Below are 15,307 nucleotides of genomic sequence, written 5' to 3'. Positions count from 1 at the left end.
TGCTCCAATCGACGAAACGATGACATCACGGGTAGTATTGTAAAAACACTCGCACGCGCTCTGGGTGGTGGAAAATAAGTATGAAGATTATGAGGGAGTACATAAAATGTCTGAGACAGCCAAATACAGGCCTCAAAATTTAATGATGGCGCGGGAAGTGGACAGTAACGCGGGTGTACAGTTTGTGACGTCACAAAGAAATCGTTTCAGTTGAAGCTGCGATAACCGCAGATTTTAATATCATGTTGCACACGAATAAATTACCGCAAGGCGCCCAAATTTGGTAAAATGCGTCAGGGCGGAGAGGGCAATCTACAGTAAAATTTTTACCAGAGGATTACTTCGGAGTTGCCCTTTTAGGGGCGCTGAAATGCTAACAAAAATGTTTATTCTTTTGTTCAGACAGACTGGTACCTGTGGACTACACACCATTTGGAAACTGTGTACTGTCAGTTACAGTATTGACAAACGCCGCAGTCTGAGCGTTAGCTTTCTGAATGAAATAAAACTCGCCAGAACGTTTTCTAAAAGCATTCTTCCAGCACTGATACAATAGTTTTAATTACCTTGGTGTTTAAGATCGAGGTTGGATTAAGAGATCAGTAAGCTGAATAGCTATCCGGTGCTTTTAGAATCAGGAAACTGAACACAAAGCATCGACAGTAACAAGAAAGGATATACGTGTTGAACACTGCGAATGTATTCCTAACACGTGATATTAGGAATGTGGCCTCTACTTCTGATAAAAACCTTGTAACGCTAGTGATGCTCGAGAAGAAGAGCATAAAATACTCCGTCTTTCCTGTGCGGTTTGTCGGTTCTTGTTGGTTTTGTCATTTATGAAGAGATAGGGCCAACTGTTTCTGAAAGTGAGGGAAACAAGCGAACAACGCTCTCAGACAGGGCTGGAGAGATCAGGCAGACACTTGCGCTCGCAAGCAACCGAATGATTGATTGCGACAGGAAAGGCAGCCTGTGGCGAGCTCACGCACGGTGATCAGTCATCAATCAGTAAGCATTCAGGCGTGACTAATTAGAAATGCAAATTCTTGTAATATTGAATTGGGGACGCACGGGTCTCGGTAGTTTTGCATTTATATGGCTCGAAAATCAGCAGTAATGTTGGGTCTTAACATTAGGCAATTAGTTTGGTTATGTTCAGGAATTCACAGTTCTTGCACTCAGAACAATGTATAACTGCGTTGTTTTCACGTTACAAGTCTTCAATATTATTGGCGTGCTCATGTAGTCTGTTTCCGATACAGCCATGTTACCCCCTGCAAAACCGGCCAGAAGACAAATGCGTTCTATAAAAGGCATTACAACTAAGGTATACAAATTTGTTCCGGTGGATTTTTGAACAGGCTACTTCTAGGATGTTCGGTTTCTTGCTAGCACAACAGTCTCAGAGCGTTCCCTGCTGATAAAACGAATGGCACACCTTCATTGCTCACATATTTGTTTTTTTTCGATTATCGATGCTTTGTGTACGCGTAGAATACACGCTATGTGTTTCTTTTGTGAAAATGTTCGGGAAATCCACGCTTTAAATGTCTTGTGTGCATCAAACACAAACAGCTCTGATGGCCAAATAAATGGCATGCTTTAATACAGAAAAATTCTTTGAAATTGCAGTCAAAGATAGTACAGTAATTGATTTCTGAACGCCAGAAAATATATTACCGCTGCTGACCAGCCAGTGAAGAAGACGAACAGCGCTAGTGTCCTGTACAGAGAAAAGGTATCTCATAATCTGAAAAAAAAAAAAAAAAAAATCGCGAGCAACGCTGACATGAAGTTGCTCTTCTACACCTAGAACTAATTAAGTGTGATGCAAGGCAGCCATCCAAGGAAGGTGAAATAAATATAAAGAAAAAAATGCACCGGAACAAGTTTTGCAAATGTTAAGTTACCACCAGTACAATTCCTTTCGCCTTGTGGCCGATTATATAGCAGGGACAGGACGTATCAATGGAACAGTACGCGAAAGATATTGTAAATTTATCAAGTTGAAACAGTCAGTTACAAATCTTTATGAGATCAGACAATGCGAAACATTGTGTGTGCGTGTATGTGTGTGTTCGAGTGTGTATGGGTGCGCGTGTGCGTGTGTGAGTGAATGTGTGCGTGTGTGTGTGTTTGGGTGGGGGGGGGGGGTTCGTGCGTGTGTGTGTGTATGAGGGTGTGTGTGTTCTTATTGACACATACACATCAGAAAAACGACGCCCACACTACGCCAGCGTGCTCGGCGGTATCTGACTTAAAACAGCTGAGAGTGAAGCTATGAGTGGCCCCTGTAACGTATGCAATACTATGCACAAAACCATATCGTTTAGTGATGTGGACAAAAAAATTAGAAGAGTTCAACGCTGCTGAACCGAATGTCGAGCGAAAGCAATAGCTGCGGATAACCGAGCATTCTTCTTCTTCTTCTTCTTCTTCTTCTTCTTCTTCTTCTTCTTCTTCTTCTTCTTCTTCTTCTTCTTCTTCTTCTTCTTCTTCTTCTTCTTCTTCTTCTTCTTCTTCTTCTTCTTCTTCTTCTTCTTCTTCTTCTTCTTCTTCTTCTTCTTCTTCTTCTTCTTCTTCTTCTTCTTCTTCTTCTTCTTCTTCTTCTTCTTCTTCTTCCCCAGCCCACATATAAAGCCCCTCTTTAACCAAGCCGTATGAACGTGCCTCATTGAGCTCTAGGAGTAACGTGTATGTCAGGGTCCTAGCAGGCTGATTCTGACATAACCGTCCCATGTGAAACGCGAAACCCATGTTGGCAGCTCCTGCCAGCTTGGGGTCGGCTACGGGAGTCGTCTAAATGTCAAAGGTCAATGGTGGTCATCGCCGGGCCACGCTGACGGCTCAAACTGCGAGCAGTATTGCTTTCGCAATAAAAGACAAATAAAGTAATGTATCGCCTTTGAACAGGATCCAAGCTTTGAGACGCAAAATTTGTAAGGTAAATAAATGTAAATCAATTTTTGGAAATTGCTTAAATACATTTTATAGAAAAAGTGCCTGTTTTAATTCGACTCCACAAAAATTCTGCTACACGGGAAATAATGGTAAACAATAAATTATCCAAAAGGAAATGGAACGAAAATTATTAAAAAATGAATAGGACAACAAGGCTGATGTGCCCTTAGACGACGAGTACAGCTTCCCAAATTTCTTAATATTATCGCGTGAACATCGACAAAGTCCGAAATCGGAGAAAATTGGCCCGTGGGCGGTATGAGTCACTTCCAACCGCAGACTGAGCTACGTTTTTTTTATTTTCTCCGCCTAGGGTTTAATAAAACATGTTAATAATTTTTGCTAGGTCACGCTGCAAGTTTGGAAATGCCGATGAAAGATTTTCCGCCTTCACAAAAAAGAATAATAAAAGTTCATTGCTTGCTTCGTATTCATGCCGTACCTACATTCGAGCGTGGGGGGTCAAAGATCCCATTTAAACACCTGTGGGAGGGTCTCGGATCCTTCAAGGAAGCTCTGATATTTAATCCCGAGCTTTCTTTGATGCCATCCGGCAATCTGGAGCATTTAACAGTTAATTTATGCAATACTAAGGACATATATTAGTTCATCTTGGCCTTACGCGTTAGGTTTTCTTTAATTATACCCTGCGATTAGGCTTCAGGAGCATAATCACTGAGAATGCAATACATATTACTTATAAGAGCCGAACTTTTGCCAAATTGCTTGACATTCATGGCTGAAAAAAGCGCGAACTGGAAACAAAGACGGAGAGAAAATGACAAAGATAACGCCTGTCCTTGTTGTTCTTTCGCCGTCCTTTTTTTCCAGTTCGCGATTTTTTCAGACATATTACTTAGTTGCATGCACGGAGGTAGTAAAAAGCTCCCAGGTCACAGGGTCTGCTTCTGAACAGTATCGTAAGGAAGCTACGATGCCCCCAAATCTCAATATATCTGTGGAGGGTAGAAGCCTTATTCTGACCTCTGAGATAACTGATAAATTTAATTGGATCTCAAGTACAAGAATATACCGACCAGAAGCAGAATCTGTGGCCTGGGAACTTTTGACTCTCCCTTAACTTCACCAGTTTTTCGTCATTCCTGACTGCACAAAAAGTCCCCAACATAACACTTGGTGAACACTGCAGAATTAGTTAATTATTAGCCTTCTTTTAATCAGTCTTCCTTAAAACAGCGTCGGCCATGAGTTACAAATTTTGTAAACATTTTCTACGGACAACATGAACAACTTTTAAAACGTCGGCACCAGCTAGACTGACGCCCTTAAAATCCACCATTAAGAAGCAGTAGCTAGCGCTTGCGATTCGAAAGGTACTTACACGAGCTAATGGCGTTGTAGGTGAAGTTTTCCGGTAAAGCTTAGCGTCGAACCATAGTCACAGAACAACTGCACTCCAGCTCATTGGCGGCTCAGTGAACAGAGACTGGTTGTTTCATAATTCCAGATGTCCCCAAAAGCGAGCCTTCACGGTCGCGTTTCCTAACCGCACCTGTGTGAACGCTGCGCGGCGGCGGTGATGGACCGCCAGCTGTAGAGCCGTAAAAAAGTCGTCGTTCAGATCAGTGCCACATCGAGTCGCTCTCTCTGCATCCCGGTGGGGCCTACGAGAGCAGGGGGTGGAGCCTGGCATGCATCCAACGGCGGACGACGCGAGAAGGCCGCGACAGCGACTTATCTGTGCGTGTAAGTTGTGCGACCCACTCGACATACTGGTGCTGCTGCTTTGAAAAGCTGGACTGGGGATAGCTTGCCCCGCAGAAGCGCTCTAAACTGAAATGGACTTCGCGCTATTGTGGCAAGGGCTGTCGAAGCGAAGAGATTGCCTGCGATAATAGGCGGCGGCTCTATCGCTTCGTTTTCACTCACGCAACGCACAAAGTCTCGAACAAGAACGAGACGTGATTACTAACACGCACACCAGAGGAGGAGGAGGAGGAGGAGGAAACAACTTTTCACGCAATGGATGTAAAGAGTAGACACCCGATCACAAGGAAGCCCTTCGTCTCTAGCCTGCAAAGCACTGAGGTGAAAAAGGCGAGCGTAGTTGCTTACCCTTCCTGAAAACACATCTAAAATTTTCGGTGCAGTGCGAAATACTTCTGTTCATTTTCCAACAAATGCAGCTGTAGCGAAGTACGTTGTCCATCACTTGTAGCGAAGGTTGACGAAGCGGGTCATGTCTTGTGACGAAGTCCTGACGAAGTCACGTCCACGCTGCGGGAGTGTGAATTGAAGAAGGAGACCTGCAGCTTGAGGGGTAACATTAATTTAGCTTGGTTTATTAGACTTAGGGCCGGATGACAATTTAAACTGACCAACAAATCTACTACAAAATAGTAAATATTTATACATACAAAGAGCGCGCGACATGTTTGGAGCTCATCACCGAGGAGCGACCTATGAAGGTCGTCGCTCTCTCAAGACACGAGGCCAACTTTCTCCTGACACGCTTGGCGCAAAAGAGCCCTTCTCATACATTTCCCAACATTCTGGAGATACTCGCCCGAGCCAATCGGAACGGGCAAACGTACGGCTATGCACACAAAAATAAACTTTCAACCAGCTGTTTCAGAGCAAAGAAAGTCCGCTGACCGTATCCAATACACATGGCCGCTTTCACGCCTGCACCGCCACCGCCTGCTCGACCGGGGGGTACGCCAGCATTCTCCATAGTTTCAACCAAAGCCCCCCCCCCCCCCCCTCTTTTTTTGTTTAAATTTCCCTTAGCAAAGATGCGCAATGCGCGGGCTTCTTCCTTGGAAGGAATCCTTCCAAGACTAATCAACATAGTCAGTCCACAGCAACAAGGTGTGATGTAGGCTAGGGCAGTGATAAGAGCCCGGTTTAAGAAAACAAAACTAAAATACCTAAGAAGGCCCCTGTAACTGTGCCCCGTCTCCCCTAAACTCGCCTCCGGTTGTCGTGTTGGAGTTTTGACGCGTTTTAGAATTTCCTGAAGAGAACACACGCCATATTCACTTGAAAAATCTGCGGTCTTTTCATGAACATCGCGCACACACAATCCCACAGAGCTCACGGACAGACCGCTGGCATTTGAGCTGAGCTGTTCTAGAAAATCACAGGACGCCCAACAGCCTTTCCTCAAGAATCAGAGACGGCATTCAGGAAAAATGTAGTTCTCGAACGTTTATTATCTGGGCTAATTCGATAGTGCAGTACGATTGGCTGCGTGTCAGCAGAGAAGAAGTAAAGATGTGTCTTGTTCATAAGCTGTTAAAAAGTTCTTACGTTAAATATCTTACCAATCATTTTATAGCGTTGCGATTTCATCCAGCAAGACGAACTGGTCATAACAAATATTATAGAACTCAAAGCACCTAAAGAAGCACACCCACCACAGAAGAGCCCGCCAGTTTTCTGTTTCTGGTTCTAAATAGGAGAAACATGACGATCTCAAATGACGACGGAGCTATATACAACTCGCAAAAAAAAGAAAACAAAAAGCAAAAATTTGGTCGCCACAAAGTTTGTGCTAGTTTTAACAGAAATTTGGACAGCACGCATATGGTAATGGTATAATATTAGTTAAGACCTCCCTCAGTGTCAAGACAACAGGAACTTGCTGATAGTAGACGTCATAGATGTTTTTACAGGACGGTATCTACGGGTGCGAACTTGAAAAGTCCCTGTTTTGATTTCTCTCGGATTCGATAGGGGCCCCGGCGACCAGGCCTCGATACTTTTGCTGAATTAGCACAAGAATCTGCATTCAGAACAAGGAGGAGGAAGAAGAGGATTGGGACTAAGAGCACGCGCTAAGGGGACTGAGTGCCAAATTGGCATATTAACGGCTGGTGAGTGAGTGAACCAACTTTATTGTCCGACAGGCAAGGGCTCTTTTCTACCCCAGGTCCTCCCTTCTAATTTAATATAGCTAGAGGCGGCCTGGTGTCTGCACTACTTCTATATTTGTTTTGTGCCGAAACACACGGAAGTTTGTGAGGTCCTCCATCGATCCTTCCTGGAGGTTACAGGAACTCGAACGACCCTCCAGGAAGATACCAGTAGCTCCACCAGCAAACCTCACCGGAGAGAGACGAAGTGGGCTTCATCGAGACGCCATGGAAAGCATCAAAAGGAAGCGCGTCATTCAACGAGCTTTTCAGACCCGGCTGTGCCAAGAGGCAAGTGAAATATACTGAAATCGAACACAGGAACTAATATAGACTTAAAGGTCATTCGCGTGAGTCTGAAAAGCTGCTATGACAGTTTACGCGTGCTTAATGAGATGTAGGCTTTTAAAATTCACATTTGTGCGGAACAAATCGCAGCTCTACAAGAGTACGAGGAAACTGCCACACGAACGATGACACTCCTCACCCTCCGCATCGAGGGGCTTCAGGCTCCTACTGCCACTGCCCGACAGCCGCCGTTTTATTAAGGCAGCAGATAAGCTCCCTGCAGCAGCTACATCGTCTACGAACGCAGCTTTACCGGAAATTTTCACCGAACCACCTTTCGACTTATCCACCGATTCCGTCATTAAGCTTAAAAAGAGGCAAGTCGTAAGTGGCACCGTTATCATGCCGATGCCCGATTTCAGTTTATTCGAGCCAACCACGAAGGCATCAACGGAGGAAAGGACAGTACGACGAGGCATTGCAGAGAGTGACGATTTTAAGTGGGACCAGAGCGATGTCAGCAGTCACCTATTAGCGGCTGCCGTCCTTTGGGAAACACCTTTGGGCAAGATTTACTGCCACCAGGGACCGATCCAGATGGCTCTCTCCTAGAGTAAATGAAGCACCTACCCGGTTACAAACGTATAAGATCGAGCGGCTTCTGTGCTTTACAAGCAAGATTCCTTTCGGACCCCCAATAAAAGAAGACTGCGAACGAGCGCTGCATGTTGATCCTGTGCCTGACGACACACGCACGGAGCAATCATCCAAAGGGATAGGCTTTATTGATCTGAGAAGATATGATACAAGGAGAAGCTTATGGGATGTAGCGACCTCATTTAAGGCCTCCAGAAGCCGTCAACAGAAAATGATGGAAGCGCAGTCAGTGGCTCAAAGAAAAAAAAAAAGAAGCGAACAGCAGAGAGCTTCCCTCGAAGAGCTAAACAGTGCAACTTGTGAAGGTATTATGCTAAAGGAAGAAGTCTAGACAGCGATTCTAGCAGACACGCCGACCTCTGTAGACCTTACGAAAGAGGCCTAGGTGGAGAACCAAGAGCTTGTCTCCGGTGTTATTGCACAAGCACAAGAACTGAGTCGTGTAATGCCGCAAGCACTTGTGAAGTGCGTAATGTTGGAGAATAAAGAGAACGAATCATCGAACAGCCTGGAAAAGTAGCGGCCTTTGTTTCACAAGCACAGAAAAAAAGTCATAGCGCAGAAAAAGAATGCAGAGCAAGCCCAGACCGTTTTGTTGGAATGTGGTGGTGTGTTGTGTCACAGTGCTGGCATCAGTTATATGTGCCTAGAACCAGCGTCGAGGTGACATGTTTATGCAGGTGAACAAGATAATTGGCCGATTAAGCTTACAGTGAAGTGGAATGAATCAGGAACAAGACCTTATTTGCCGAATTAGTAATTGTTGTGTGTAAGCTGAGAATGAAAATAATTGACAGGGATCAGGGGATATTACAGGAAGATGGCCTCCAAGTGCTGCGCCCTTTCTCTTACTTTTCCAACTTGGCTCCGCCGAGCCCTACACGGTGGTCAGAAAGAAGACAGAGCAAACCGGAGTCTTATGAAGTGAACCTCAAAGCAGAGGTCCACAGGAACTGCATAAAAGTATTAGTGTCCTGGGCGTCGATACTGTCACTGCCCAAGAAAAAAAAAAAATACGGAACAGCTGAGTGGACCTTTTCTCTCAAAATAACAAGCGCCCTGGAAGCCCACAAGTGGTCTCACATCCGATACCAGGAGAGGTGGTGCTTTGGTACTCGCCCAACAAAATCAGAACCTGTAGACATCATGTAACGTTGAAGAGGTACCCATGGCTATGATGACGCAAACAGATCAGCGATTATATCTTAAGAAGTTACCACCATCAGGTGAACCTCGACGCAAAACTGAAGCAGATGATTGACAAACGCAATCAACTTCCGGTCTATAATACTTATGAGAGCATCTTGGATGGCATCCGTTAGTCGCTGGTCGTCATCATAAGGGGTGTCACAGGCTGCGAGAGAACAATTCAGGTGAGACAGCAAATACTGGACTCCTCCATGAACCAAGGCATTGATGATGAGTGATGTGTTGCGGTAACTCAGCCCGACGAATCAGCGCATTATGTTGCTTGGCGTTAGACAAAATAATGCTCGGAAGAATTTGATCATAGTGTGGGCTATAGTGTGTGATTCGAATCTGTGCTGCCACGGCCCTTATCTGTTGCGAAATTTGGAAGATGGTCTTCGTGGAGCATCTCATGTTATCGTTGGCGAGATTCACAAGCGAGATGTTAGTCCCGACTTCATTATGGTGGTCGTCAGAGAGCATTGATATGACACTGTTCCAGCTTCAAGCTACATCTCACCTCAGGGCGCGGAGCGTGTTGCAGATTCGCGCAGGAATTGGCAAACAGAACAAGAAGAAGGAGGAAGAGGTTTATTAAAGGGGCGCGCGGGAGTGAGACTGCGCCATATTGGCATATAGACAGCCGGGAATTAAAGCTAGAGGCAGCCTGGTACCTGCCCTCCTTCTTTTGTAACTGTCAGGGTACCCGTGTTGTACTTTTAAATGGAGTACGTATTGGAGAACCAGAGGCCCAAATTTCCGGATACCTCCACTACGGCGTCCCTCATAGTCTACGTCACGTTTAAACCCATAGAGACGCCAACCATGTCAATCGCATTAACCAAGCTTACTTCTTTTACTTATCATTGCGATATGGGCTAAAGAAATTTGCAAACAATAGATCAATGCTTCTGCATTTAGAGCCTCAGTATCTGTCACATGCTCGTCATACCTTTGATAAAGAAAAATTTGTCGTTTTGATGGATCTAACGGAGAAATGTTTATATATACATAACTTAGGTGTAGGATAAACAGGGGACATAACAAATAACGTGCTCTAACTATTCTCAATTTGTAGTTAAGAAAAAATGCCTTTTTTAACCTATGGTTGAAACTATAGTTCGACGAGTGGGAGCTCGGTTTAGTAGCAAAGTCAAAACGGTACATATCAGAGGTCAAAGGTTGAAATCATACCCACCATGATGGACATTCATTATCATGGTGAGGTGTTGGGTAAGCTATATTCACCAGACTATACCTTAATGCACGTATGAGCCACCCCGCTGCCATGCTGTGATTCTCAAGGTTAAATAGAGGCCAAATCAGACACATCCTGATGAGCGACTTTTGCCTTGAGTAGAGTCTTTTTCCTCTGTTATGTCGCTCATACTCTCGAACATAAAGTCGTAGCAACTTATTATCTGAAATACAGCCTACATTGGTATAAAGTGCAATTTAAACCAAAATCGCACGAACAATCGCGCGCACCGCCGCTGTGGCTCAATGCTTACACCGCTCGACTGCTGAATCCAAGGACGCGGGATCGAATCCAGGCCGCGGCGGCCGCTTTTAGATGGCGGCAAAAATCAAGGCGCCCGTGTACTGTGCGATGTCCGTGCACGTTAAACAATCACAAGTGGTAGAAATTTCTGGAGCCCTCAACTACAGCAGCCTTCATAGCCAGAGTCGCGTTGGAACGTTAAACTCAATCAACCAAACCGAACCAAACGTGCCAGCGTGTCATAAGGATAGCATGCCTAACTCAGGATGCAAGGTAGAGAAAAGTGCGATTTCTCTCCTCCACCCATCCCAGTTGAGAAGACCAGACTGATTGATTCAACCAAACCGACCATATCACGGGATTTCCTGACATCCCAAAACCCTGCGACGAATGAGTGCCCGGCCTTGTGAGCTGCTCGCTTTCACGTCCCAGAGCCATGCCGGTCACCTTTGTTCACAACGGCGACAATATTATGCAAAACGGGGACTTTGGCACTGATAATTTTCTGCAGAAGTACGCTGTTATAGTGTTGTAAGAGCCGAGCCCCAAGGACGCCTATGTAAAGACGCTGGCTCCCATGCCCGGCTCCATTCGACGAGACCTGCCTGCGAGTAATTTTCGTCGAGCGGCCTACTCTTGATAAATGCCCTATCTTACTGAGTGCGTTGCTCCGGGATTTGCCATGCTGGCATGCAGGGGCGTAATACGACTTTCCACAGCGATAAAAAGTTATGTTTCATCTGCGTAGGCATTGCAGTGTCAACTGTATGAGCTTCGGACATGTCCTGAGCTTGAATCAGCATGCTTGAGTCAGTTTTAGCGGCCTCCATCAGCGCTTCGACAAGGGACACAAAAGAAAGTTCCCTGTCGCTGCGCTGGTGAAGCTTTCGAAGATGTACCAACACGCTCAAATATTTGTTCGGCCTTCACCGTAACAAGGAGCTGAATTGACTGCTGATTGGAACGTCAGCTTTGGTTTTAAAGCAGACGCTGTCGCACTAGGGCATCGGTAATGCCGTGAACGAGTCTATGCCACAGCATGCCAGTGAGAAATGGGCCATACTCACGGTTCGCCGACGGCGTTTTCAGTGAGGCCTTGTGGTCGTTGACAAATTAATCTGGTTAGCAGTAGCGAATATTAAATTTGAAGCGGCACACCACAATTGAAAGTGTCAGAATGAAAGGGCCAGAAAGCAAGGTCTTGTTTATGGAGACTTGATCCGGCGTCTTTTGTAACCACCAGGCTCTGCAGCAAGGACCATGTGCCGGAGCCGTACCAATAGATAGATGTTTTATTGATAGGAATGGCAGTGAGGTTGGCTGAAATTATTAATATTTGGCCTGCTATACTGCTCTAGGGAAGGTGAAGAGGAGAAGAAAGAGGACCATGGTGGGTGAAGATGTGGGAGAAGACACGAAAATGTATACAGGCATGGCAACTTGTGTAACAAACGTGAGTCAAGTCCCGTGTTGCACAAAAAACGGCAAAGAGCACGCACTGCCTGTACACCCTTTCGCTTGTCCTGCCAAGCGCCCAGCAGCAACTACACCGACAGAGGACTCCTGCTCTAATGCTTCAAAGAAGCAGCTAGCTCTTTTCGTTCACGCGCTCACACTGGGCATACCAATAATATATGGTCCACAGTCTCTGTGGTGCTACAAGTTGAGCACTAGGGGGAGTCCGACTGTTCCATTAAACGCAAATACCTGCGCGTGAAAGCCACGTTTAAACGAAGTTTATGTAGCAAGCATGCATGATGGCGTTGAATTTCACGCGGAGCATAAAGTGACAGTGTTCGATCGAGTCTTCTTAGACGGATGCTTCGGACGTCTTGCTGGGCCCAGTCAACTGCCTTAGTATTCTTCCTACAGTTCGTAAGAAGACACATGGTATCCGCACTTGAAGGCATACCTTTGGAGGCCACTGCTGATGGTGCTCTTCAGCATCGGCGTGCTCATTTCCACGGAACCCGCAGTGGGCAGGCATCCATTTAAACATAACCCTGTTGTCTTGCAGTCGGGCACATGTAAGGAGCTCCATGATTTTCAGTGCCAGAGACTGATGAAGCGGTGTGGCGTAAGAAATTTTCCAAAATTTGCAATGTAGTCTTTGAGTCCGTGAATATACACCATTCTTGAGGTGGTTCCCCGCATATGTAGCGAATAGATTCCCGAAGGGCTACAAGTTCAGCAGCGGTTGACGTTAAATTATCCCACAGAATGAAATTGAGAGTCGTTTTCACCACGGCTGCTACGTCTGCCTGTAGCTAAAAAAGATCCGTCGGTGTATACATGAATATAATCCTGATATTCTGACCAGATGTGCGCCAGAGTAAGTTGTTTGAAACCACTAAGTGGCACCATGAATTTCTTTAGCATTCCGGGAACACGTAGGCGCACCGAAGGTTTGCCCATCACCCATGGTGGTTGGACGGGATGATATGGGAGGGAATGGCCTGTTGGTTCTTGCGACTGATGGCAGCGACGTGCACTTGTAAAACTGTAGTCCGGCTGCTCATCCAGTATCTTCATCAGTGGGTGACAACGGTGCCGTGTAAGTGCTCGTAAATACACATGAAATGGTTCGTGTGACAAGTATGTCGATACTGTGCCTTTGTTAGAGGCGCATCTGGGCAATCCAAGGCATATCTTCAGCGCCTTCGCTTGCACGCTCGCTAAAGTCAGCAAGGAGGAGATGCTCATTATCGAGAGTACTGGGAGACGCTATCAGATGTAGCCTAGAGTCGCGGAAAGCCGCAGTAGGGAGCGCTCAATTGAGACCCATTTGATGCCTGCTATGAAGTGAACAACATGGCAAGAATTGACAAACCTTTTCTTCGCCATATTGATATATTACGACTATGATAGCCTGCGGTCAATACTTAGTCCCAAAACATGTGATTGGAGATATACGGTATCACAACTCCATGAAGAGTAATCGGGTAGCGGCTGACACATTTTCCCGTAAATGCGACCACTGCATACTTTTCTGCCGCCAAGAGCAAACCTTGACGTGGTAGGTACATCTATGCCAATGAAACAGCTCGTTGCAATCTCAAACGTAGTTGTGGGCACATCGAACCAGAAGGCCAGATGCAGATGTTGTCAGCATATGCACTGCAGTGGATCTTAGTTGGCAGTTCACTCACCAGGCCAATTCGAGCAACGGTAAATAAACCTACCTATGGAACTGCACGACTGACCTGATGGCGGGTATACGCCCCGTTCACCGCCTATAGGGGCGCCATTGAAGGCCGCCTAGCGGTCGTTTTGAAAAGTCCTTCCTGGAAACGAGTTGCCGCTACTGATACGTCGCTGCGAGAACTGCCTGCGTTCGAGGCGGCGATTTTTGTTTTTGTTTTTTCAGGTCCAGCCGATTTTGTTTCTACGGTGGCTTAAACCATAAAATTAAGGGAATACTTTATGTAGAAGTCAAAACATTGATGATGCTACAGCCATCTGTTAGGACTTAATGCGTGCAAGTGTCAGGTGCCTCCTACAAGCAAGCGCAAAATGTCCACCTGCGATGTTGAGCCCTGCTTAACTGTATGTATAAGCTGCATCGACTGCTCCATTACTTCAGCAGAATATTCACAGTTTTCTTTTTCTTTTCCATTTACCATGCCTTTGCTTTGCAAGCCCTTTTCTTGTGTCCTCATGGTAACATGCCTCGACGTACATTCTGCGCCACCCGCCGTTACATCATGCCAGCCTAGTAGGTATACCGCACCATCGGCCGAACTCGCAGTACTTTAATGGCGCTGTGAATTTTTGAGGCCCCCAGGACTTTCGATTTGCAAGACAGACTCATGCTCATAGGTCGTGAAGGCTCGCTGGTTCAAGCTGAATTAAGATCGAACTATTATTCGCGATGCGAACAAGGTTTGACAACGCAATCATCTTCTGATATTAATAGGGGATATTTCATTCATCGCCCCCATGTTTAAAGCATCCCTCACGAGATTAGCCATAACGATGGATCAGATTCCGACCGATGACACGTTTAATAGCCTATACAGTCGGAAATGGTTGAAACGTCATAAAGCGAGCACTCACAATCTTCGATAAATTCTACGCTTCGTAAAGCTTATGTGCGTAGGTAAAGGGACAAAATATTTAGAGAAGCGGTTCTTAACAAGCACCACTTACAGTCATGTGTCATGTGTTTGGAGCACTGTGTGTTTCCTTACATTTCGTAACTGACGCTCATCATATGCGTATTTTACTTCGCATTCAGGGCAAATGGAATGACTTAAAAATTTAACCGCCACAAAAATATACAACTCTGCACTAGATAAATGAACTATTACAGGTTACATTACAAGTTATTAATGAACTATATTAAAGTATAAATCAACTATTACAGGTTTACGCAGTGACCAACATTTTTGTTTATTGTACCTAAAAGCGAATGGCACCGGCCGTCATAAAATTCGCGATGACGCGCTGATATTGTTTCAAGTATAAGTTTCATATCGAAGTATAAGAGCATGAGACAGGAATGACAAGCGGTTTCTTAACGCGAGGTGAACTCAAACAGCTCTCGGTCGTATTGCTTGCCGAATTGAGACGAGTAAATACAATCTCAAGCGCATTTTTTATAGCTTGCGAACGTTTATTCAAGGAAGAACTGTTGCTGGAGATGCCCCGTAGTTTGTTTTACAGTGCACTGCATCGGTTGCTGTTTGTACAATGATTCAAAAGCCGTGCAAAACGAATTCATAGCGCGACGACTGGACAGAAACACACGGCCAGCAGACGACGCGGCCGTCTCTGCTCCCGGATTTACTTATTAACTCCGTCACTAGGGGCGTGGCCGTCGCTCTGCATG

General features: G+C 45.6%; 1 protein-coding gene across 2 annotated transcripts in view; it reads right to left on the bottom strand.

The window, feature by feature from the left end:
- Positions 1–4,596, bottom strand: part of LOC146197260 (monocarboxylate transporter 12-like) — a 26,476-nt gene extending 21,880 nt beyond the window's left edge. The window contains exon 1 of one of the 2 annotated variants that reach the window (XM_084599059.1): positions 4,307–4,596. The gene's annotated coding sequence lies outside the window, so the exon portion shown is untranslated. The remainder of the gene's footprint in view (positions 1–4,306) is intronic. The other variant, XM_084599058.1, reaches the window with a different exon arrangement.
- Between the last annotated feature and the right edge of the window lie 10,711 nt (positions 4,597–15,307).

The sequence above is a fragment of the Amblyomma maculatum genome, chromosome 3 (genome assembly GCF_055883805.1).
Source record: "Amblyomma maculatum isolate TAMU_Amacu chromosome 3, ASM5588380v1, whole genome shotgun sequence".
NCBI lineage: Eukaryota > Metazoa > Arthropoda > Arachnida > Ixodida > Ixodidae > Amblyomma > Amblyomma maculatum.
This window is presented reverse-complemented; position numbering and strand designations above follow the sequence as displayed.